This window comes from Sapajus apella, unplaced genomic scaffold, assembly GCF_009761245.1.
Source record: "Sapajus apella isolate SASKATOON/1434 unplaced genomic scaffold, GSC_monkey_1.0 scaffold82, whole genome shotgun sequence".
In the NCBI taxonomy this organism is placed as follows: domain Eukaryota; kingdom Metazoa; phylum Chordata; class Mammalia; order Primates; family Cebidae; genus Sapajus; species Sapajus apella.
The window spans coordinates 5,474,807-5,501,680 of NW_022437022.1; the positions used below are offsets into that span (position 1 = coordinate 5,474,807).

General features: G+C 42.8%; 1 protein-coding gene across 3 annotated transcripts in view; it reads left to right on the forward strand.

The window, feature by feature from the left end:
- PRKN (parkin RBR E3 ubiquitin protein ligase) overlaps window positions 1-26,874 on the forward strand; it is a 1,407,348-nt gene that overhangs the window by 998,874 nt on the left and 381,600 nt on the right. The window lies entirely within an intron of this gene.

Here is a 26,874-nt window from a genome sequence, read left to right on the forward strand (position 1 = left end):
TTCCTCTGCAAATGCTCGCTGGGCACTGTCCGGGATCTCACTCCTCAGGCTGCCGGGTTTACCACGCTGCTATGCAGATCTTCATAGCTTACCCTCTGACCTTCCCTAACCTCTTCCTTACTCCATGGATGTACCGCACACAGCTTTTTTAAATGTGAAATGAGAAGGTGGAAACTATCAGAAGGGACCTTTCTCACGGCCTCACAACTCAGTCTCAACATCCTTGCCATTTGCATCCTTCTCTGGCGCCTGTGTTCCCGTTATCAGGAGAGAATTGTCCTTGCTCCAAGCCAAGCCCCCCACCCACCCCACTGCCGCCAGGCTGGGGCTTCCCAACTAGGGGTTGGCTCTTTAGTCACCTGCTCTCTGGGTTTCATGGACCTTCCTTCCCTGCTTCATCTTCTACATTCTACACACATGCTCTCCTTCTCCCATGCTCAGACAGTCAGTAAGTAACTAAACAGCAAACAAAAGCCCACCCATAAACCTCTCATCCCCTTCTGCGGAATTTTGTATGCTTCTTCATCCTGCTCCTAAGGGTGGTTGCCATGTGCTGTCCCACCTCCCATGCCCTCTTCTCTCATTCCAGCCTGACCTTTGTTTCCTCCGTCCCACTGGGATATTCCACTGGATAAGACAACTTAATGCCAAATGATAGTGACACGAATACTCGCCGCATGCTTCCTGCGGGCTTCCAGATGTCCGTGCCCTCTCCGGGTTCCTTCTCCCTCGGTGGTGGCTCCCTCTATCTCCTTTATCAGCTTCTCCTCCTCAACCAGCCTTCTCACTCCTGGACAACTATCACTCTGCTTTTCGTCAGCGTTACTGTAGTATCATTTACCTACTCATGACTTCTAAATTTATATCTTACTTCCTGAACTCTCTGCAGAACTTCTGAATTTCATAGTAAACTGACTCCTTGAGAACTCCGCTCAGATTCTCAAAGGCATCTCAAACTTAGCTTGTCTCGAAGGCAGTCTTGATTCTACCTCACAGCAGCCTGCATACCCGTTAGACCTGTTTCTCTGACACTCTTCCCGCCGTGAGCATTAGCACTGTCCATACTGACGCCATTCTCCATCCCTCCCTTCCGGATGCCCCTGATAACTCATTACCAAGTTCTATTGATTCTTGCTCCCAAAGTACCCAGAATATTTTTATTTCCCTCTATTTTAGGGTCAGCACCCTAGTCCAAGCCTCTAGCTTACTGAACTTCTGTAAAAATCTGGATGATCTCTCTACTTCCTTTCTTGGATACACCACAATCCATTTGCCACACACAAGCCAGAATGTTTTTTGTTTGTTTGCTTGCTTGAGACAGGATCTTGCTGTGTCACCCAGGCTGCAGTAAGGTGGCACGATCATAGCTCACTGCAGCCTTGACCTTCCATTGTATTGTGCAGACAGGGTTTCCCCATATTACCTCGGCTGGTCTTGAACTTTGGGGCTCAAGCCATCAGCCAGCTTTGGTCTCCCAACATGTTGGGATTACCAGTGTGAGCCACTGCACCCAGCCTTGAGTGGGATTTTTTGAAACGTAAATTAAATCCGTTCCGTGTCCCAAAGATTTCTTAGGAAAAATGCAGATTCTTCATAATGTTCTCCATCATGATCTGCAGGTTCCTTTCATATCTCTCCTTCCCTTGCCTGCCCTGTGGCAGTCATACCAGTCTCCTTGCGAATCCTGAAGATGCTCAACCACCTTCCGCTGCAGGACCTTTGCATCTTCTGCACCTTCTCTTCTCCAGCCCGTTCATTGTCCCCTCTCCTTCCCCTGCTGGGTGCATAGCTCCTTCTTCTTCTTCTTTTTTTTTTTAAAGGCAGAGTCTTGCTCTGGTGCTGGAGTATAATGGTGCAATCTCAGCTCACTGCAACCACCACCTCCTGGGTTCAAGGGATTCTTCTGCCTCAGCTTCCCAAGTAGCTGGAAATGCAGGTGTGCACCACCACACCTAGCTAATTTTTGTATGTTTAGTAGAGACGAGGTGTCACCATATTGGCTAGGCTGCTCTTGAACTCCTGACCTTGTGATCTGCCCACCTCAGCCTCTGAAAGTGCTGGGATTGCAGACACGAGCCACCGTGCCTGGCCTATAGCTCCTTCTCATCCTTCAAGGCTTGGCTTCAAAAAGTCCCTTACCATAAGCCTGGTACCTGGCCATAGCTTCCTCTTCATTTTCTTTATACCCCATGTAATAATATGCAATACTTATTCATTAGCGAGTGTATTTGGTATCATCTCCCAGAAGGCAGGGTTTATGTCATCTTGCTCACCACTGAATTCTCCGTGCTAATCACCGTGTATTTAGCCACACAGTAGGAGCACAACAATTATCACTTGGATTATTGAACAGAAGAATTTGGACTTCAGTATTTATGCTGCTATACTTCTTAACTTATTTTATGATTGTATAATTTTATGTTCTCACATACTTTTAAGGGCATCAACATATTTTACAACTTAAATATCGGTGTGAAATTTACAGGTAATCATAAATTTGTAATGTAGTGCAGATTTAGTGCTAGATAAGAAACCAAGCTATTATGTGAATTTCAAGAATGGGAAGGCTTTAATATTTGATAGGCACTGAGAGTACCAAGCTATTCAGCTGGCTAATAGAATTGTGATTGATAGGAAATGTGCAGGCAGCATCGTTCCTGGCTTTCTACTTGGAGGAAACCAGAGATGACATTCTACACAAAGAGAGATTTATTCATCTTCTCCTTGTAGATGTTGACCAAGATAGAAGAATTACGAAATTTGGGCAAAAACAAATAGACCTGAGTAAATGAAAGTTATTCTAAATCGACATGCTTTACATTGTTTATAAATTGGTTCTACTGCACTTTTTTAGCACATTCTACCAGTATGTATTATTTATGATATTAATGGCCCATCACCAATGAAGTGAAAGAACATGTATATGATATTTAGGGAGAACCACAGTTAATGTTCAACCAAATCTCAAATGAAAGTCCATTAATATTTTTTACATATTTTCATTCTTTTCCACGTTGCTGTTTCTCTGACTAGCGAAATGCATTGCATTCCCTTAATACAATTATACATTTGGCGTACCTGGAACCTTATCTGCTTGCTCTGTGATGGTCATGACAGGTTTGCCGATTCATCTATTAAATCAATTCCAAGGACAGAATTTTTAATACTGACTTTTTTTCGAGACAGAGTTTTGCTTTTGTTGCCCAGGCAGGAGTGCAGTGGCACAGTCTGGGATCACTATAACCTCTACCTCCTGGGTTCAAGCTATTCTCTTGCCTCAGGTTCCCTAGTAGTTGGGATTACAGGCGTGTGCCACCATGCCCAGCTAATTTTTTATTTTTAGTAGAGACGGGGGTGTCACCATGTTCGTCAGGCTGGTCTCGAACTCCTGACCTCAAGGAATCCACCTCCTCGGCCTCCCAAAGTGCTGGAATTACAGGCATGAGCCACTGCAACTGGCCAATACTGATTTTTAAAATATTAACTCACTTATGGATTTGTCAGGAAGAAAAAAAAATGCCATAATGCCTCATTTATAGCTATTTGAGATCACCAGCCCTTTGAACTTATTAGTTTCAACAATTATTCAGAAATAGAAGGCAATTAGAAGTTCCAGCAGAAAGCATAAAAAGAAATTTCCCTTGGGAATAAATGTGTGATTTGTTAGTGTTGCTAAGCCTATTAAATTACAGCCTATATTTTGCCAAGATGTAAAAAGTCTCAACGTGTCTGTGTAAAAAGGAAAAAGAATAGGCTTACAGGCCTTACCAGTTAGGAGGCAAAACAATTTTGTACTAACTTTTATATATATATGTAAAACCTATGTATGTGCTATATCCATTAATATCCTATGAACCGAAAATATCCAGTCAAGTGCTGTTGCTTCAACTGAGCTATTCCTGTATTTATAGAAAGGAGTTAGCTGTCATAACAAAAGCATGCAAACACAGAGGACTATAAGATCAGCATTTTAGACAAAGGTGGAAATGGTAAGGTTTTACAAAAGATAAAATCTGTTGAGTTTTTGTTGTTTTTTAAAGTATTCTGACTGTGAATTCTTGTAGGTGAGAGAGGCAGGGTGAATGGATGGTGGATAGGGAGCAACGGAGCACATGGAGGAGAGCTGGCTTCAACTACACAACTTTATGAAGTGACAGAGGCCCACCAGCGAGTCCTGATGTGCACCACGTCAGCCCGAGGCCATGGGATTAAGGAGGCTTTCTCCTCCTCCAACTATGGCTGCCCCCAGCTCAGTGCAGCTTCTCAGGGGATCTGCAGTGTACCATGGAGCTACAGGAAAGGATGTTTTTCTTTTTCCCTCTTAATGATAAGAGGTACAGATGAAGAGAGCCAGCAAAACCCAGGGCCCTTGATAAAACTTATATTGCTAGAGTTGAAGACTTTGTGAAAATGTCATGCATTAAAATCTGTACCAGGAATCATCTCTTCTACGGAGAAATTGATCCTGCAAATTACTTTCCTTCTTCCATAAAGCATTAAAATGGTGTATAACTTAACAGATACAGATGATGCATATAGAATGATATGTAAGGTATATGATTATATACATGCATGTGTGTGTGCATACATATCTACATATATGCATGAGTTATATATATGTACTCAGCACTTTGCTGGTTGCTCTGTGGTTTACAAAGATTGATGTCACACAGCTTCTCCCTTCCAAGATGTTACAGTCTTGTCAGAGAAATAGGCGAAGCTGTGCCCCTCTAATTAGGGCATGGCCCCAGTAGACATTGCTAAGCAGGGTAGACCCGGAGGGGCTTAGCGACACAAGAAGCCTGGACTTACCTGCTTGCCCACCTCCCGCCCCTGAATCCTTACTACACAGAGTCATCTGTTCACCCAGCGCCAGGAGTCCCTCCCCTTGGTTCTGCCTACCCCTCCATCCCTCCCTGTCTCCCAGCTCTTGAAAACGTTTCCCAGCTGCCCCCTGGCGGCAGGTTGGTTTGCTTTACTTCTATCTGTCTGGTCTTTTCATGCATTGTGGAATAGACGTGACAGGCAAGGGAATTTCTCCTTTAAACTTTTCACTAAAAGGCAGCTTCAGCAGAGTAGCTATCCCCTCTCGCTCAGCTTAAATGTTTGAAAGGAGACTTTCAACTCTCAACAGCTAAAGCATAAGGGAAATTATCTTGGAGGTGTGGAACCCCAAAGAAGCAGCAGTGTGTGGCTCTCCATATACTCCTACGTCTTCCCAGAAACCCCTTCTCTCTGTTGCCTCATAAAGGGACCTGCGGAAAAGAACTGACTCTTAATGAATGCCTCTGTCAGTGACCCGGCCAGTGCCCTCGCCTGGACCGAGATGAGAAAGCCAGTACTTCCAGGAACCCCATTTCCACGGACTGATGGAATCCGCACCTGTCTCTGCTGTGGGCAGCAAACCAGACCCTTTAGAAGGAGGAGGTGATTTTCTGAGCAAAAATCAAAGTGCCGATGGGAGCTATGCCAATGTTTTCTTGAGATTAGTTTTATGCTTTCTACTCTGGGAGCATAGGACAGTTTACAGTCTGAGTTTCATTTTTATGTACATATTTGTAGTACACAGACAAAGAAACCTAAGAGAGCGATTCAGGATCGGCAAAAAGAAAAAAGGAAAGATGTATCTCCTTCACTCAACTGCTACATGTTTATATTTACTGACATTTTTGAATAAGTACATTGTGCCCATCACTGAAATGCATAAAATTTCTTTCTTCATGCATGCATGGGTCGTATAAGCATCCTCAAAGCTTAGAAAAACATACTCAGTGATATCCCAATTCTGCTGTGAAAGAGAACTGTCACAAAGAAGGCTGAGCTGGAGTTGCAGAGAAGCACTGAGCCCCTTCCCTTCTAATGCTAGTGAAGCCAAAATCTCAAAGCTGGGTGATACACCTGACTCAAATGCCACAGAAACACAAGAGCAATAAATCCCAAAAATAAACCCACATCCTCCACCTCATTGAGGTTATATTTTCTCCTTATAGGAATTAAAGATGGCAGTCTTCATCACTTTCATGAAAACCATGGAACTCACATTAAGATACGTTTGTTAGCTACGTGCTCACAGGAGTCATCGGAGAATTCTACCAAATTCCATTAAATTCTGGGACTCTGCTCAGTAAATAGCCATGAAAACACCATGGTGCTTAGAGCAAATCCTCAATCCCCTGCTAACACCTTATATTACAACCGTCTAATTACTATGTTTTGCAGTAACCTTGTGGGACTTCCACAGGTAATTAGAACTCCAGAGCTTTTCTGCAGTAATCCAGTAAGGACCTCTTAACTACAAAGGATTATGCACTGCTAATATTGTCGTGCCCACGTGTTTTCCACAGTTAATTGTTTCAATTAATATTTGGCTGCACTGCAGAATCTCATGCAGCTTCATATACGATGACAGTTCACGAGTCAACCCTGAAGCAAATACATTCCCTTCATGTCATCCTCTCTCTGTCTCTCTCTGCAATTTGTTTAAAATAATCGGTTTTCTGATGAGAAAAAAAGAGAAACATACCAGTTCTGTTACCTTGGTTTATGTGAATTCAGGACAATTTCTCTTTAGTTTCTCTTTAGGCAAGTGGGTGGTTATGTAAAGTGATTATAACTTTCATTACCCTGTCACAGAAATCTCCAAAGAGAGGCGGGAGGCATTGATGACAATTTCTTCTTGGTGCGGTTTTTAAAACTCCATTCCAAGCAATAGGCTATTCTAGGAAAGGGGCCTTGTATTTTTTAATTTTGAATCTTCAGAGGCCAGCACATAGTACATGCTCAAAAAATGCTCATTGACTCAACAAGCATTTGTATTCTGCCAGCATGTGTAGACTGCAGTCTCTCAGCCAATGCTTATGAATGCTTGAAAATCAATGGAAAATGTTTCTACGATAATTTGATCATGAGCTGATATCTCAAAAGATAATTGGACACTTAGAATTATATTTATGGATGAGATCTTCACTAGGGTAGTCACATGACAGTTTCAATATTATACACACACACACACTTACATACATAGATATATACGTGTAGATATGTATCTATAAATACATAATATATGTATCTGTGTCTGTATAATGTATGTAATATATTACACACAGTATTATATATATATGTGTGTATGCATATATATATATATATATATATATGTATCATAGCAAAATGTACTTTACAGCTTTATTTGTTTTCTGGGTTGATTTTTCTCCATTCTTCTTGTCTTTTTTGTATGTGTGTGTTTGAGCATTAGGCTTGGGGATAACAGCTTGGGGGGGATTCTGAACTTAGACCCAGCCAGTTAGCCCCTACTTATAAGGATTTGCCTCTTTAGCCCAGGGTCTCCATCTGTGGGTAGTCCCCACAGCTGGGTCTCTGGGAAGTCTTACTCCATTTTCAATTCCATCTTGAAGAACACCTGCACAAGCCCTTCTTCAGGGCACTCACAGAAGGCAGCGTGGTGCAATGCAAAGGTTCTGGCTTTTGGCAATGGAGAAACTTGTATTTAAATCCTACTTTCACTTTAGGAAATTACTCAGGCACCCAGTCCCTTATTTCATTAGTAAAATGGGGATAATTTTGTGGACTTCACGGAGAGACTTGTGCTATGCACAGAAACCTGCCTATATCATAGGAGGTTCCTAACAAATGTGAGCATTTTCTCTTGGCATTTCAGCCCCAAAATGCCATGATGAGGCCTCCTCTCCCCTCCTGACCGCAGGCCCCTACAGGGAGCTGTCCCCCAGGATCCCATGAGCAAGCTCTCAGGCACAGACACAGGAAATAATGCAAAACAGTCTGCTCTTAGCTGCGTCATATTACAGTCCTAATTGAATACACACCAGGCTGCAACAATCATGCTTTGTGTCTAATTGACTGGAAAATACTGATCACTTGTTCTTCCCGTCAGGCTGTTAGAGACATGAGACGTTTGCTCAGTGTTGGTCCCACCTGGAATCCTCCCGTTGCCATCTGCCTTCCCAGGGTCTCTTCTCTTATCTGGAAAGTCCTTAGATTTCAGATCCTCCTTTTCCTATATTCTAGCCTTTAAATCAGATGTTAACCATTTACTGTCCTTAAGGGTCAACTGGAGACTGTACAAATTGCCACAAGATATTCACATTCCAACAGCAAGAGAGGCCATGCATCCTGAGCCCCAGGTTTCCAGGTGCCCTGGGTCGCAGGTGTGGCATGCTTGCCCTTGGCCATAAAACTGAACACTCCACATCCTGCCTTTCTTCTTGCACCTGTCCTTGTTGCCTGGTTAGGGCAGCACCCTCTGAAAAGACTCCCTTTCCGTGACTCCATGACTCCTGGGTTCCCCTGTTAGGAAATGCTGTCAGCCCTGCTCAGAACTGCTCCAAGGCTCTGGGAAGGCCACCACCTCCAGCCTGCCCTGACTTCACCTGTCCACACGGAGGGTCCCCTCTGGAAACATGTACACAGTAATACCTTCTTTTATTATTTCATGCCTCCCTGATTAGATCAGAAACTTTTTTTTTTTTTTTGTGAGATGGAGTCTCACTCTGTCACCCAGGCTGGAGCGCAGTGCAGTCTCGGCTCACTGCAACCTCTGCCTCCTGGGATTGAATGATTCTCCTGCCTCACCCTTCTGAGTAGTTGGGACTACAGGCGCCCACCACCATGCCCAGCTAATTTTTTTGTATTTTTTGTAGAGACGGGGTTTCACCATGTTAGCCAGGCTGGTCTTGATCTCCTCAGAAACTCTTTTAAAGGAAGGAAGAGATCTAATAGAACTTCTGTGTTATAGGTAATATCTTCATAGTCCTGTAAGTTTTGAAATCAGAGCTCAGCATTGAAAATCTGAGCTCTGGAGTAAAACTGCCTACGTTCGGATCCTGCTCCCCTGCTTACAGCTGTGTAAACATAGGCACCTTTTAAAGCTTTTCTGTACCTCTGTCTTCCCCTCTACCAAGGGGACATAACAAATATTGACCTTTTAGAGCTATTTAAGACAATTAAGTGCTCAGAGTAGCGTCTGGCAATAGTAAGCGTGTGGTAATAATGTGAGCTGCTGCTGGTATCTATCACTGTAATTAAATGAGTGATTCCAAATGCCATTGACTTGGCTCTTGTGAAAGCCCGAGCCAGCATCTCTGGTGGAAGGCGCCTTCCTGAACTTATATTTCATTTAGCCACTTGACAAACATTAATGGAACAGGGCTGCCATGCATCCTTCTCAGAGCTGGGAGTGTCAGGAGAGTGAAGGAAGAGACCAGGAGTCAATGCTGCTTGGGACATCTTCCAGCTTTGGGTCCTTGACCATGTTAATCCACTTCCTGGTCATAATCTCCTATTACTAGGAATGTTAATATGATTCCTAATTCATTAATACGGTCTCTCGAGCAGGGATCTCCAAGCCCTTGGCCACAGACCAGTCTTCCCTGGTTCATGGCCTGTGAGGAACGAGGCCGCACAGCAGGAGGCGCAGGCCTCCTGTAGCAAGTGTTCAGTGAGGGGTCACGGTTATTACCGAAATGGACTCTGTTGCTTCTCTGTGCCATGTGTGACAAGGCCTCTGGCTTTTATTGTTTCTGAAAGCAAAGTGATTCTTGTGTGACTCAATCTAAAGTGCTCATTTTGGACACCCTCTTTTCATCTGTGCTGCAGGTATGATTATCTGAAAACTAATTTGGAGATCCAAAAGTTTCCTAATTTGAGGAGCATTGGCCCCAGCTCATTAAAAACAAACAAACACCAATAAATGATTAACAAAGTAGACTTGTGTTAAGTTGAGTTATAGAGTGAATATCGATTTATAGGTGGCTTTTAAAAAACCAAGCATATATTCATATATATAAAAATCCATGAACTATATATGAGCTCCGAAGCAGAAACCACATATACCCAAGGATGAGTCGGGTGCTGCCCACACTGTCCCTCTCAGAGGCCCCCGAAGTCACGAGAAAAATTCCAAGGCTCCGTGAAACAGCTTGGTGATCACTTGTTTTCAGCAAAGATGCAGCAATGGAAAACACAGGCCTGTAAAAGTCATGTTCATGGACCACAGAGCAAAGCTACAACAGGATTCGTAGATTTCTCAGCAATTTATTTTGTCAGAATTGTTGCCCAGCATGTGTACAATGCAGAATGACACTTCTGGCTGTACTCATTAACACATGCATGTACCTCCCTTCAAAGTTCCCTTTGTGGTAAGTGATCAGAGCGAGGTCTTCGGGGCCCACAGTGTGCCCGGCAGGTTCCAGGGTGAGCACCTCTGTGAACAGGGGCACCACACTCCGGACCTTGCAGGGACGTATGTTAGTGAGGGCGGAGGACAAAGGGATGGACATGAATTGTATGTTGGGGTGGAAGGTGGTGATCATTGCGAGGTAAGATAGAAACCAAAACAGCCAAGCAAGGAGTGGCTGGGAGCGCCAGGGCAGAGGAGCGGGAGAAGTTTCCACATTGTAAATATTCCAAATCTAATCTGTGGGGAAAAAAATTCTTTAAGCCAATGAGTTGAAACTTATGAAAAACTAGTTTTATTATGAAGGCAGTGAGGGACTCATGCTTCTTAGAGTATTACAGGCTTCAGGTGTCGCTTAGAGAATCTTAAGCCAAATATTCCCTATCAGAAGCAGGAAAGCCTCAGAACCAGGATGGATTGGGAACCTGGACTCTTCTCCCTCCGCCTCTGTGGCCTTATGAAAAAGGGTGGGCCTGGTCGTCAGAAGAAGGGGAGCAACCCCGGTGCGGGCCTTCACCAGCCGTGCCTTTGCCTCCTCCTCTGTCAAGATGCCACGACGCTCCTGTGCACGGATGCAAGAATTCAGCGTGCTGACTTGTGAAAGTGCCTGGCATGATTAGAGAGGCTCCATAAACACTCGCTTTCTGTATCTCTCCTGTTTTCTCCTCACAAAAGTCAAGGGGATGAGCAAGGCGATAACTGTGGATGCTTTGGGCCTGAAATGTCCTTGCACTTGCGAGAGCGTCTCCAAGGAAAGCAACCAATTCTTGCTTTCCACAGTGCGCATGGGTGGCCCTGGAGGGGGTTCGGGACAGATAGCTAAAACATTGATTTAAAAGCATCATGAAGATCTCAATATTCCAGAGAAGACGGAACATGGCATATTAGTCTGTTCTCACACTGCTGACAAAGACATACCCGGGACTTTCCTTTATGTATAAAGGAAAGAGGTTTAATTGACTCACAGTTCCACATGGCTGTGGTGGCCTCACAATCATGGCGGAAAGCAAAGGGGAAGCAAGACATGTCTTATGTGACTGCACGCGAGAGAGAGCTTCTGCAGGGGAACCCCCATTCATAAAACCATCAGAGCCGGCACGGTGGCCCATGCCTATAATCCCAGCACTTTGGGAGGGTTAGGCGGGAGAATCACCTGAGATCAGGAGTTCAAGACCAGCCTGGTCAACATGGTGAAACCCCATCTCTACTAAAAATACAAAAATTAGCTGAGCGTGGTGGCGCTTGTCTGTAATCCCTGCTACTCAGGAGGCTGAGGCAGGAGAATCGCTTGAACCTGGGAAGCTGGGGAGAGATCATGCCACTGCACTCCAGCCTGAGCAACAAGAGTGAGACTCCATCTCAAAAGCAAACAAACAGAAACCCATCAGATCTCATGAGACTTATTCACTACCATGAGAACAGGATGGGAGAACCACCCCTATGATTCAATTATGTCCACTGGGCCCCACCCTTGACACCTGGGATTATTACAATTCAAGATGAGATTGGGTGGGGGCACAGCCAAACATATCACATGGGAGGTGTTTAGAAGATAGTGCTTATTAATTTGGGATGGTGTAAGCAATGTCCTTCCCAAGACAAAGAGGTTGAATGCGATCGATCTGCCTGCATATTCAACAGTAGGACCGCCCCAGACCAGAGTGAACCCCCGTGGAGTGTTTGCTGCTCAGGCCTCATCCGTGGGGGTGACACTGGGACAAGCATTTGTTCCAGGTCTGTGGGGACCATGTCTGAAGGATGAACCTGATTGCCTGATTGCCTCTCTGGAAAGACAGAGGCCCGCCCTGATGCGATGTTCCAGGGCACGCAGACACTAATCCCAGGCAGACTTTGCCACAAGATACTTTGATCCTCGGATTCCTCGCCCAGTAGAAGGCAGCCATCTTCGGCCTTGGTGTCAACTCCATTCAATTTCAGTGCCCTGTCTCTGAGATTTTTCCCATCCAGTGTCTTGTTACTGTTAGAGAGTGCTTCTGTTTCCAGACTTCACTTTTGAGGGCTTTGAATCAGGTCCTCGGGGGAAACAATTAGATGTCATGACCACTGAATAAATCTACGGAATTACCCTCGCGTGAATACCAGCTGTTGGAGAAACTGTCTCATTAGTTGACAGATGCCTTTCAGCTTTTTAGAGTAGACAGAGTTGCCTGAATGGCCGCAAGGACAATGTCAAAAGTTGGACTCACCGTGAATCCTGGAGAATAGGCTGAATTAAGAATGAAAATGGACACACTAGCAAATGTGTTTGTTTTGGTTAATTCTGGCCTTATAGAGTAGCTGTCAATTATTTGTGAATTTACCCAGTTATTCCTAAGCGAGGTCCGTAAGTATTTTAAAGCCTCTGGGCCATCAATTCAGTCCAGGGAATGAGACAGACAATTTGGTGTGTATGGAAAGCCGACCTGTTCCTTGGATCAGAATGAAACCTAGTTTGTCTGTTTCTCCACCACACGGGCCTACTGTCTGTTTTTTTTATAGACTTTCTTCTTCGCTGTTTTACTGAAAGTTATTGCCCTGATAAATTCCTTAATGACCAACAAGTCAAAGGTCTTGATGTGTGTCTCTGAACTGAGTTGGCTGTAAAGCTCGGGCCCACTGCCTGCCCCACACCTGTCTATGGCAAAGCTGCCTGCCCGGGTGTCAGCCATTTATTATAGTGGTAAAACCTGAACTTGATTCAACTATCACATCCAGTTTCTAAACATGTTCATCAATATTGCAAACGGCCCACTCAGAATTATCGCTGGAGGACCTGGGACTGAGGGGGGCCACCGACATGGGAGCAGTGCTGGCCCAGAGGCGTATCTGTCTGGACCCAGTGATCAGAGATTACCTGGGGTAAACTGAGGCAGGAAGCCACAGGTAAGAGCCCTGCAGTCCCAGTGAAACAGAGGCAGGGTAAATAGCAGTAACAAGCTATGGAAATGGGGTCCTGGCCTCAGGAAATGCAGGGGAGAATCTGTATGGACGTAGTTGATATGGACCGGGACAGTAACATCCATAGGTTCAAAGGAACAAAGTGTGTATGCGCAGCTCCTGTTCCATAAAATTAATCATAGGCACCCAGGTGCTGTTTTAATATTTCGAAAGCACTTAAAGGAGCATGTATCTTTTCCCTTTGAGAAGGCTGCACAATTTAATTGAAATGTCAAATTGCTTTGGGCAGAAATTATATCAACTCGTTTGATAACACTGGTTAACTCAGGCTGATCTGAAGTCTTCATTAATAGTTACAAGTGTTGGCTGGGTGCGGTGGCTCACGCCTGTAATTCCAGCACTTTGGGAGGCTGAGGCAGGTAGATCGCCTGAGGTCAGGAGTTCAAGACCTGCCTGGCCAACATGGAGAAACCCCGTCTCTGCTAAAAATATAAAAACTATCTGGGTATGGTGATGCGTGCCTTTAATCCCAGCTATGTGGGGGACTTAGGCAGGAGAATCACTTGAACCCGGGCAGCAGAGGTTGCAGTGAGCCGAGATTGTGCCACTACACTCTAGCCTAGGCAACAGAGCGAGACTCCATCTCAAAAAAAAAAAAAGTTACATGTGTCTTTGAGTTAAAAAAAAGACAGAGGTACAGAGAAAAAGGAAAGGAAAAAAAGGAAGAAAAAGAAAATTGCTGAAATATGGTTTATTTGGCAAACACCTTTCAAGCGTAGTTGTTTGGAAAAGCAGTGAAAGGGAATGTTGATGGTGAGAGGATTTAAACAACTCATACCAACTCTTCCTAACTGGATTAGACATATAAGTATTAATAGCTATTACATCGATTCCGATTTTATAATGCAAACACATTTTTTTAGTTTTATAAATAAAAGGCATTTAAAATAGTGCATCCCCCACTTATTTTATTTTAATTAACTTTTCTTTTTAGGCAGAGTCTCACTGCCGCCCACGCTGGAGTGCAGCAGTGTAATCTCAGCTCACTGCAACCTCCGCCTCCCAGGTTCAAGCGATTCTCCTGCCTCAGCCACCCTAGCAGCTGGAATTACAGGCATGTGCCATCACACCTGGCAAGTTTCTGCATTTTTGGTAGAGATGGGGTTTTCCCATGTTGTCCAGGCTGGTCTCAAACTCCTGGCCTCAAGTGATCCTCCCACTCAGCCTCCCAAGTGCTGGGAGTACAGGTGTGAGCCACCGTGCCTAGTCCCTGCCCCGTCACCACTTAATTGACAGTGGAGAAAATACAGACCCAGTGAGGTCAAATGGGTTAGCTTAAACCACATAAGAGAATCCTGGTGCATCAGTGTCTTCTTATTTCCAATAGGAGCTTTGACCAGTAATCCACATCATCTTATCTGACAAAAACTGTATACCTGTTTCCCACAGCTTCCTTTATTGTAATTTTTTGTCAGTTCTCTAACACTTAGTGAAATTATTAAATGCCCTAGTGTAGATACCTGTGTAAGGCTCAGCAGGATGAACCTCAGGCAGATTTACAGCCAATAAAACATCACTGTGGCCAGCACTCATATTTGACTTCTGATTGAAGTAGGTGGTTGCAGGCTCCAGCCAGCCTACCTGCTGGGCCCCCACCTGCAGGTCTTAGACAAATGTAGAACCCATCAGTGGTGACTGCACCCAGGGTTTCGGGGAGCAGCCTCTGCACCTGGCGGCCACACACACTAGCTGTTGTCTACCTTGCTTGGTACTGGGTCCGGAGCCATGCCTCTCCAGCGTCTGCGTGAGAGCTGGTGGCACAGCGAGCCTGTGGTTCCTGTGCTTTGATGATTCAGGGACACACTGTATCCTTTGCTATGATTGAAGACAATAATGTCACGTTACTTCCTTTCCTTCAATATTAGGTCCATTTCAGTGACTTCAGGTTTATAAACGCTAAGCCTCTCACCACGAAGATAGAGGACATGAACTGTGAATTAAGAAAATGGAGTGCAGAATAGAAGATTTTAAAGATGACAGGAGCACACCTGGTCCTTTCTGACATCCAATACTATAATCTTCTGCTGGCTGGAATACGCCTTCCAGTGACAAAGGTGTTTTCCCCTGGATAATTCATGAGAAAGACACCAATTCAGTAATAATTTATTCCATCTTTATAGGTGAAGCTTTGGTGTTACTTTTCAGAGCAATAACAACCTGTTTTATATTCTTTAAGTAGTAAAATAAGGAAGAGGAAATCACCTGCATTTTTAAGAAAAATCTACTTTTGCAAAAGAGTCAGAACTCAAGTCTGCTAAATTTGATGTTGAAGTCTTACCAATTTAGGCAGGCCAGGTTCAAATAGGAGGACTTGTTAAATGAATTTTTCCAAAACTGTTAATTTAGAGGAATGCAGATAGAATCTTTCCAAATTGTAAGAGTGATTCAGTGAGTTAAACGCAATGTAATATGACACACGCTGATGTAACGCAGCGTGTCCTGATGTAACGCAGTGTGTCCTGAAACTTGGGACCTCTTCTTCTAGATCAGCCTCGTGTAACTAGGCAGAAGTCACATCCTGCCCTGAGCAGCGACTGCTTTTTGAGTGCCATCCCGCTATGGCTTCTGTGTTTCCTGCCATGTTTATGGAGTCTTCTGGTATGGTCAGGGCTTAGTTCTGGGGTGTTTTCTCTACAGTCCGAGGCCCTGCCACTCAGTAGCTATGTAATCTTGCTAGGCCTCACTTACCACGGTTTTCAAATGGGGATATAACAGAGCTTACTTCAAATGGGTTACTATAAGGTTTTAATGAGTTAATATCTTTCACGTGTGTACAGCATTGAATGCCATAATGTAAAGCTCAGAAATGTGATCTAATATTCTTTTAATTATTTTTGTACTTACTTCTATCCATACTTTATTTCCCTTATTAAAGCTGATTTAAAGTCTTATATATCCATAGATAGTTTTCAGACTGTCCTCCCCTCTCCATCCCTGGCTTCTGCTTTTCATTCATTCATGTTCTGTCCCTCACGTGAACCTCAGCCTTCGCAAGGACACCCCCTGTCCTCATCACTTCATCCTCATTCTCTCTTAAGGGACATTGTTCTGGTCAAGCATTCCCCTTTAAGTGGATTCCCCTTGCCTTCCTGGTGAAGGCCAGACTACTTCACCAGGTGCACCTGGACCGCACAGTCAGCCTCTCCCCTTCCTGTGCACCTGCACTCGGGCCCTTCTCTCCCATTTCCAGTACGCTCTTGCAGAACTGACATATCCCATTCCCTGACTGCACCTTGCCCTCTCTCATCCTGTGCATCTGTTTCTTCTGCCTGTGAATGCGTCCACTCTCCTTCACTATACTCCTTCCTGCACGAGCAGAACGCTGAGCTCCACCTGGTCAGACTGTGGGCTCTGACTCACAGGAACCAGAGACTTTACTCGGTGTTGAGCTTCATAAACAATGTCAGAGATGCAGGCCATTGAAGCCTCAGACAAAACACAGATTTGGGGCAGTGAGGACAGCTCCCCAGGACCTTTCTTCCCATGTTGGACCTACCCGTCTGACCCAGAATAGATGCGGTCTTGGGGTTTCTCATGCATCAGAGAACATTCGAAATATAAAACATTTCTAATTTGTACCCCCAGAAACTTGTATATCTTACATGACATTCTCTGGGAAGCCATGTCTTATGAATCTTGGGTTGTTTATTAAGATAATTCTTACCTGGATGTCCTGCTAAGAACTTCAGAGATAAAGCTTACTTCTCCCAACAATCCTGGTTGATGAGATCAGACCAGGTCTCAGCCTCCTTTTCTTTGCCCTGGGGATGGCCCCTGGTAAGGGGAGGGAGTGAATGACAGGCTGGTTGCAACTGCCTCTTCTCAGACATGTGTTGTCGCGGTGTTTATACAGGGTTTCCATCACCAATTAGCCGCTGAACATCTACAATCCTGAGTATGTGGTCTACATGTATGATCTTTTCTCACCTCCACTCCTGCTCAGAAAGGCAGATACAATTGTCTACAGTTCACAGACAACTAAAGGAGTACAGAGAGTTTAAATAATTTGCCAAGATTATGAACAGCTGCAGGCAGGACAGGTAGGATCTCTGCAGAAGTCTGTGTTAGTCAATAGCCCTTTCTCTTTGACAATAATTCATGGGAACATCAGTCTTGCCATGAGACTGTGAGTTCTTTGGCAGATGGGGTTTTGTATGTCCCTTACACATTGTACAGGCTTAGACCTCAGTAAACAACAAATGAATGAATGGGTGAATGAGTGAAAGAATGAACAGAGACATTTGTTTTCTTCCCATGATTCCAAGGAAGGCTATGCTCTGTTATATATAGTAGGCAGTCAAGAAATATTTACTGGGACTTTTTTCTATAAAAGGAATAATTTTTTTGAAAGAAGGATGAAAAATAGATTTTTATAGTCTAACTTTTTTTTTATTTTTTATTTTTTGAGATGGAGTCTTGCTCTGCTGCCCATGCTGGAGTGCAGTGGCGCAATCTCATCTCACTATAGCCTCTACCTCCTGGGTTCAAGCAATTCTTCTGCCTCAGCTTCCTGAGTAGCTGGGACTACAGGTGCACACCACCATGCCCAGCTGATTTTTGTATTTTTAGTAGAGATGAGGTTTCCCTGTGTTGGCCAGGCTGGTGTCCAACTCCTGACCTTGTGATCCACCCCCCTCAGCCACCCAAAATACCAGGATTACAGGTGTGAATCACCACACCCAGTCTTATAGTCTCAATTTTAAAAACACAGTTGATCCTTGAGCAACAGAGGGTTAGGTATTCTGAGCCCCTGCACTGTTGCAAATCTGTGTACAACTTTTGACTCTCCAAAAACTTAACTACTAATAGTTGACCGTTCATTGAAAGCCTTACTGATGACAAAAACAGTTGACCAACAAATATTTTGGATCCTATTTGTGTTATATACCATATCTTAAGTAAGCTAGAGAAAGGAAAATGTTAAGAAAATCATGAGAAAGAGAAAATGTATTTGCTGTTTATTAAGTGGAAGTGCATCATCATAAAGGTCTTCATCCCCATCTTTACGTTGGGTAGGCTGAAGAGGAAGGGGAGGGGAGGTTGGTTAGTCTTGCTGTCTCAGGGGTGGCAGAGGTGGGGGAAAACCCATGTAAAGGGGCCTTGCATGTGCAGCTCAAACCCATGTCATCCAAGGGTCAGCTGTACCATGTACAAGGGGAAGAAAGGCTGGAGAAGACACCTAACAGGAAGGCAGCAGCTAAGGCTGGATGCTAATTTGCACTTTTTTTTTTTTTTTTTTTTGCTTGTTTGTAATCCCTAAAATTCTCTTGCAGTGGAAAAAAAAGAAAATACTTAAATTTTTTTCTTTTTTTTTTTTTTTCAAGACAAAATCTTGCACTGTCACCCAGGCTGGGGTACAGTGGCATGATCTCGGTTCACTGCAGGCTTCACTTCCTGGGGTCAAGTTATTCTCCTGCCTCAGCCTCCCAAGTAGCTGGGATTATAGGTACCCACCACCACGCCCCACTAATTTTTGTATTTTTAGTAGAGATGAGGTTTCACTGTGTTGGCCAGGCTGGTCTTGAACTCCTGACCTCGTGATCCACCTGCCTCATCTTCTCAAAGTGCTGGGATTACAGCTGTGAGCCACTGCATCTGGCCCTGGAAAAAGAAAATATTTTTCTAAGGAAATGTTGTTTGCAAGCATGTGTTTAATTAAAAGGAAATTATTAGTGGTGCTATCCATGTTCAGACTGACTATTCATATTTATTTCTGTTAGGTGCATCATCATTGTGATATGGGCAAATGGGAAAGGGCCACATGAAATTTATTAAAACTATGAAAAATATTCAATTCAGCACATATTGTAAATATCTTATCCATTCACATCCCACTCAAAGATTTATTCAATTCACTGGAATTTGTAAAACCTCAAGTGAAAAAAGCAATTGTTTTCAATATTGGCATTAAAAACTCACCTGTGCCAAAAAATTTCATCCCAAGTTTTAGGGTAAATTCGTCACTATATTCATTTTCTCTTGCCACAGCTCAACAAATTACCACACACTTAATGCAAATGTATTACCCCTCAGTTTCCACAAGTCCAGACCTGAGTAGCAAGATCCTCTGCGGATGAGAGAGGGTCTTGACCATCACGAGACTTTGTGTTCTGCCTTTCATAATCCTATGCAGGTGGCTCCACACAATATGAATCTCGATATGAAAATAGAAATTCTCACTGTGTTTGATGAACATGTTTTTGGATGAAGATATTACAGTTAGGGAACATGTGAGCTTAGTTCACAGGCCTGGAGTGAAAGCATTCATTGTATGGAATAGCATGGATTGAAACATGATTTTGGGTTATCTGATGACTTTGTATGGGTTGGAAAATGTTAGCAATGTATGTTGTAGTTCATTTTCAGTTGCTTTTTTTTTTTTTTTTTTTTTTTTTTTTTTTTTGAGACAGAGTCTCACTCTGTTGCCCAGGCTGGAGTGTGTTGGTGCAATCTTGGCTCACTGCAACCTCCAACTCCTGGGTTTAAGTGATTCTCTTGCCTCAGCCTCCCGAGTGACTGAGATTACAGGTGACCACCACCATGCCTGGCTAATTTTTTTTTTTTTTTTGTATTTTTAGTAGAGATGGGATTTCAGCATGTTGGCCAGGCTGGTCTCGAACTTCTGACCTCAGGTGATCTGCCGTCCTTGGCCTCCCAAAGTGCTGGGATTACAGATGTGACCCACCATGCCTGGCCTCAGTTGCTTTAAAATTTGCAGGGAAACCGAGGTACGGTGCTCTCTCTATGTTAACAAACATAGCTTGCATGTGTCTTCACATCTGTGTGTTCACTGGCTGGAAGGATGATTTAAAACCACATCCAGAAAAACTTCAGGGAAGCTTTCCTCATGATACACTTCTTTGTTGTGTTGTGTTCTTTATTTCTATTAGCAAATGTGTGTGTGTGTGTGTGTGTGTGTGTGTGTAAATTAATTTTAATGAAAGGGAGGTCATTTAAAAAGTTATTAAAAGAGAAAAGATGAAAGTTATTTTTTGGAGGCAGACTAACACTTTAAAGGTATAAGCACTTACTCATTCTGTGTCATTCACTTTGGAATACGTGTGTGTGTGTGTGTGTGTGTGTGTGTGTGTGTGTATGTGTGTGTAATTCCCCCCACCCCCCGGCAATTTTCAACCATACTAAGCAGGGATAGCAAATATCTACTGACCCCAAGTCACTATTTTAGGAAAGAAATATTCAGCAGTCTTGGCAAGGACTGAAAATTTTCTCTCTTTAGGTTCAAGCTTTGTTTCAGTTAAGCAAAGTGAATTACCTCAAGTCTTATTTTCTGGGCAATTATGTCATGACAAGTCATGAGAATAAGGCATCATCAGCCGGAAGCTGAGGGAGTTTTATCTCCTAGGTGGTTTGATAATCACTCCCAAAGTTTACTGCCTGTAATATTCTGGCTTATTATCCCAAGAAATGCGAATGCACTTACCTTTCATTTCTGAAGATGGTTATATTTGCATGTTGTTTATTCATCAGAACTGTTACAGCAGGACTCTAAGTTGCAATTCGTAAATGACAGGCATTTTATCAATAAAAAGTAAAATTATAAACCTGCAAAGGATTTCAGGAGATTATCTTACTCGGTTCTTTTAATTCTGGCCTATTCTTATACTTTTTCCACATAAAGAGATTCCATAGACTTTCCCATCAGCTTTAAGACTTTAAAATCCATATTGCCCTAAATTAGATAAAATTAGACACGTATTTCCTACATAGCTAGTAGAGGTGAAGTTTAACTGTCTGATATCTCTCTGATAATAATACCTCATATACTCAGTAACTAATATGAAATAAATGTTTCATTATCAATTTGATAAAATTCCATTTTTTTTTTTCTGTGAGCAGTGATTTCTGAAGTAGAAAGGCAGTCTTTACTGAGAGGCTCCTATGGCCTCATTATTGCGCTGTTGCTCCGGAGGGGAAATATGAGGGCAACATTAGAGTTCTCCATTCGTCCCTAGAAAATTCTCACGAGGCAAACGCAATCTGCACACTGCTAACGAGGGGGGTGCCCAGATATTGGTTGCATGAGACCAGGTCATCCAGACAATGCAAAGAACCCTGGGCGCTAACTGAGGCTCAGATGGTCCCATGAAACTCTGACATCTTTAATGTAGTGGCTGATTAAAAAGAATGAGATCATGGCCTTTGCAGCAACTTTGGTAGAGCAGAAGGCCATTATTCTAAGCAAATGAACAGAGGAACAGAAAACTACATATTGCATGTTCTCACGTATAAGTGGGAGCTAAACCATGAGAACACATTGACACAAAGACGGGAACAACAGACACTGGGGCCTATTCAAGGAAGGAGGGTGGGAGGAAGGAGAGGAGCAGAAAAAGTACCTGTTAGTTTGGAAGGCTGTGGCGGACGGATTATGTGAGGTCAGGCATTCAAAAGCAGCCTGGCCAACATGGTGAAACCCTGTCTGCCACAAATACAAAAATTAGCCAAGTATGGTGGCACACACTTGTAATTCCAGCTGTTCTGGAGGCTGAGGCAGGAGAATCACTTGAACCCAGGAGGTGGAGGTTGCTGTGGGCTGAGACTGTGCCATTGTACTCTGGCTTGGGCAACAGAGCGAGACTGAAGAAGAAGGAGAAGGAGGGTAGGGGGAGAAAGAGGGGAAGAGAAGGAGGGGGAGGGGGAAAGAAGGAGGAGGATGAGGAGGAGGAAGAAGAGAAGGAGAAGAAGAAAGAGGGGAAGAAGGAGGAGGAGAGGAAGAGGAAGACGAAGAAGAAAAGCAAGATTACCCTTTGGGTATTAAGCTTAGTACTTGGGTGATGAAATTATCAGTATGCCAAACTCCCATGACATGCAGTTTACCGATGTAACAAACCTGCACATGTACTTCTGAATCTAAAACACAAGTTAAAAAAATACCAAAAAAAAAAAAAAAAGTAACGCTACACCTGCTGAAATATACGCCTTCCTGTCAAGTGGTCACAGTTATTGACATAGTATTGCTATTTCTATTTGGTGTGTGTATATACAATGCAGTTGTGCTCACAGTCTGTCTTCCATGTTAATGGTAGCTTGCTGCTTAGACATATTTAGGGCTTTTGTTTCATTAGCTTTCATTTCCAATCACATTTCTCTGCTTCCTCAGTCTCTGTTTATCTTTACAGAGTCGAATTTTTGATTTCTAATCCATCTCATTCATCCTGTGATTTGCCATTCACATTTCTTCAGAGGTTTTTGTGGGGATCATTTAATTTTATATTTTCAAAAGCCTTTAAAACTTTTATTAGATAAACAAACTTTCAAAATGCATACACACTGTACACAATGCAAGGAAATACCTACTCAAAATACATGCTTTTATTTTTAAATCTTTTATGCCTTATGTTAAATTCAAAATAAGTAAATTTATTTAATGTTAACATGTATAAAATCTTAGCCTGCTTCCGAAAAACTATTGGTTGTTTAGAAATGCCTACAGCTATTATAGGCAGCCACACAGAGTTCTGAGTGGCAGGAAAGATATCAACCACAAGGTGGCCTACGCAATAGTTTACAGTAGTTTTTCAGTCATGTCCCACCAAATGAGTTCTGGCCACACATGTGCTACACACCCATAGGTGTGTCCATTGTTTGTGCCTTATTCCTGTCACCTTGCATACGACTCCATCTTTTAAACTCAACAAGAAAACATATCAGAATGCAGCATATCAGGATGTAACACATCAGAATTCTACAAATCAGAAAGAATGCAACACTTCACAATGAATGCAACATATCAGAAAGAATGCAACATATCAGAATGCAATACATCAGAAAGAATGCAATGCATCAGAATGCAACACATCAGAAAGAATGCAACGTATCACAATGCAACACATCAGAAAGAATGCAACACATCAGAAAGAATGCAACATATCAGAATGCAACATATCAGAAAGAATGTGACACATCAGAATGCAACACATTAGAAAGAATGCAACACATCAGAATGCAACACATCAGAAAGAATGCAACACTTCAGAATGCAACATATCAGAAAGAATGCAATGCTTCAGAATGCAACGCATCAGAAAGAATGCAACACATCAGAATGCAACATATCAGAAAGAATGCAACACTTCAGAATGCAACACATCACAATGCAACATATCAGAATGCAACACATCAGAATGCAACACATCAGAAAGAATGCAACATGTCAGAAGGCAGCACTTCAGAATGCAACACATCAGAAAGAATGTAACATATCAGAATGCAACATATCAGAAAGAATGCAACATATCAGAATGCAATACATCAGAAAGAATACAACACATCAGAAAGAAAGCAACATGGCAGAATGCAACACATCAGAAAGCATGCAACACTTCAGAATGCAACATATCAGAAGAAATGCAACACGTCAGAATGTAACATATCAGAAAGAATGCAACACTTCAGAATGCAATGCCTCAGACTTCAACATATCCAAAAGAATGCAACACATCAGGAAGAAGGCAATATGTCAGAATGCAACACATCAGAATGTAACATGTCAGAAATCAAAAGCCTTACTTTGAATGAAGTCCTCACAAGTTTCATCTTGAACATATTCTTGAACTGTATTTTTTAATTTGCAAATTTTAGTACTTCCTTATTAATCACAAACTCCTTTGACACACATCACATCTGAGTCAGGAAGTCTCAGTGAGTCCGGTTAAAGAAGCACTGGGTTTTTAACTGGCTTAAGTGAAATAATGAATGAGAAATGGTCCCATTTATAAAATGGTCTGTAAATGCAAAGTTACAAGACATTTTTTAATTGGTTGTTCCTCTACTTAAAGACATCTTTCCAACCTATAATAACCAAATGTAATAATATCTACACTTAAAAATATAGTTGACTTAACTGTTACTTTACACACACATCCAGGAAAAATGTCATTTTTAAGAAGAATTCTGTCCAAAGAATTTCTTGAAAAGTAGATGTTTCCCCTTTAATTATTTTTGACCTTGGGTTTTATGTAAAGCTTGGTGTCCTTTTAGTGTTGCCTTGTGGTGTTGTTAGAGTTGAAGTGTCTAAGCATATAGGAGAGTATAAAAGTCACTGTGAATAATATTCAACCTTCTTCCTTAAAGAGCAGTGATACACATTCACAGCTGTCTACGCTGAATTTGAGAATTACAATAGCAAAGGAAATTCTGTTTCATGGGAGGAGTTGGACAAAGGAAGAATAATTGTTTTATGTTAATTCCTTCTGTTTAATCTCATTCATCTTTTTTAAGTGTTAGAATTATTTCACAGGCTCTAGGTGTACATCTGGGTACGTTTTAGTTTGATTTTACGTTGGCAGGCAAATTCTAGAATGCCATGATTACGTTTCCTGCAGGAGAGGGGCCCTGTGTAAGGAGATATGTTAAGTATATGCTACTGTGTATTTTTATAACACAAAATGTGTTCCTGCTGTTAGGCTTCTGGTTTGACCTATTTATTTTTTGAAGAATAGTGGAGCTGGGAACTCAAACAGTGGTTTTACCTCATGCCCCAGGTGCCTATGTGCCATCAACCCTGGGGGCAAAGTGCCCCTCACCCATGAGAGCATTGCTGGATTCAGAAGCCCCCAAAGAATACTCGGTCAGAAGATAAGTACACACTTGAAGAAAGCCTCTCCTCCTTTTTCCTCTGTTTGTTTTTAACCATGAGCATCTATTACTTAGGTGATTGTGTCAAACAACGTTTTCCCCCAAAATTTGTGCAGCGTGTGTGCAGTCTCGTTCTCCTGCTGTGCGTTCTGCTTTCAGTCAGTTGTGGGGAAGTGACAAGCCCCTCTTCCTCTCCACTGGCAGGTGCAGTGCGGGGCTGGCGGGATCCCTCACACGGGGTTTTGGAGGGTGGTCTAGGTGAATGTGAGCGGATGTCCTTGAAAAATAAAAGCAAAGTAGAGATGCAAGATGTGCCAGCTAAAGAAGACCCTATCGCTGGTCTCATTGAGAACCACCCATTTTCTGTGATTAAAACTTCTACAGGTATGAAACGTTTTCTTCTTACACTTTGATAGGAAAAAAAAAAGTCTTTCTCCCAGATCCACCTGCTGAGAGCTGAGAGAACTTTTAAACAGATAAACAGTTTTTCAAATTGTCAAAAACTTTCCCAGCATCTTTTAGCACACGTGAAGGACTGTGAAAGCACAATTTTCACACTGTAACGACGAGACAAACATTTCACTCTTAGAAATTCTCATGAGTGAAACAAAAAATGGGTGATGACGGGCATCTTCCACCAGAATGCCAGAGGCCCCAGTTCTCAATTAATGTAATAATTTTTAAAATCTGTTTTTAATAAGATGATATGTTCAGGATCATATTCTGGTACGGAAGTGGGTTTTCTTCTCACTAATCTCGTTATTCTGAGAAAAGTGAGTAGCATATACATAGCAATAAATAAGCCAACCTTACTGAAACAGAACCAAAAAGCAAAACATCTTCGTAAGTTGCCAAGTGACAGTCTTTACTGGCTTCGTTTATTGACATCATGAGGTCTGGTAGGAGTAACGGCTGATGCAGCACCCCATGTTCTCATGCCTGTGTGTTCCATTGTTAGAGGCAGACACAGAAAGTCGGAGAGGGACTTAGACTCCCCCTCCCTGTGAAGTAGATCCATCAACACAGGATGATCACAACAAGCGTTTTTTAAAAAGACCATGTATTGAGTGAATCAAGGAAGTAATGCTGCAGACCTTCTCTACAATCAATTGGATCATCCTTTATTGATCCATTATTAATCATTTGCATGTTTCTTCATTTGAGGCTGCTTCCATTCCGTCCTTGTTATCTAAAAGCCATCCCCTCTCATGAGCACATTAGACCCTGTTATTCATGCCAGGGATCAGTCGTTGAGTTGTGCTGTGAACTGCAGGAGAGGAGGAAGGTCGGGGGCCCGGCTCACTGCGTGCTCTGAGCACTCCCTCTTCTGTCCCTCTGTGGAGAAGCAGTCCTCAGGATAACAGCAGGGAACTAGTGCATTCGTGCTGCAGGGGTTGGACGATTGAGAGGTGTGACATTGTTCCTTCCGCCTGCCTTTGTCCAGGACAAAAAAAAACAGGACTCCCATTGTGGAGAAACTACAGCTATCAAGCAGTTTTCTGGGAGTTCTGAAGCCCATGGCCACCTGTGGTTTCCTGTGTGTGTCTCCCGCTCTCTTAGGATCCAGGACAAGATCCTTGTGAATGAAAAGATCCGCCTTATCTGGGCACCACCGGGGGAAGAGGGAAACCAAGAAGGCAGGACCATTCCCCTGTTTCCAGCCTAGGGACAACATCCAGGATAGAAGCAGCCTGCTTTCAGGTGTGACTGGTCTATATCACTATTTGGAGAAAGCCAAACAAAGATCTAGAATGAGAAGAACTTCCCTAAGTCGAAAAGAATGCAAGCCTGATTTTGTTTTCATCCTTTCAGAAATGAGTTGTGATTCCTGATGGGGAGGGCCTACAGGGCATCTCTCTGTCTGACCTATAAGGCATCTGTCTCTTTTTTCTTCCATGTTTCTTTATTATTATGTTTTTGCCTCCCACATCAAATTTGTATGTCATTTTTTCAGTTTTGCACTTTTGGTATATTTTCATTTTGGAAATGTCACTTATGTAAATCTACTAAATAGAGGATCATTTAGCTTAGTCAATTACTCGTAAATGATGAATTTATTATCCTTCTTACAAACCACATTTAAGTGATGCTCCCAAAGGGACATTCTT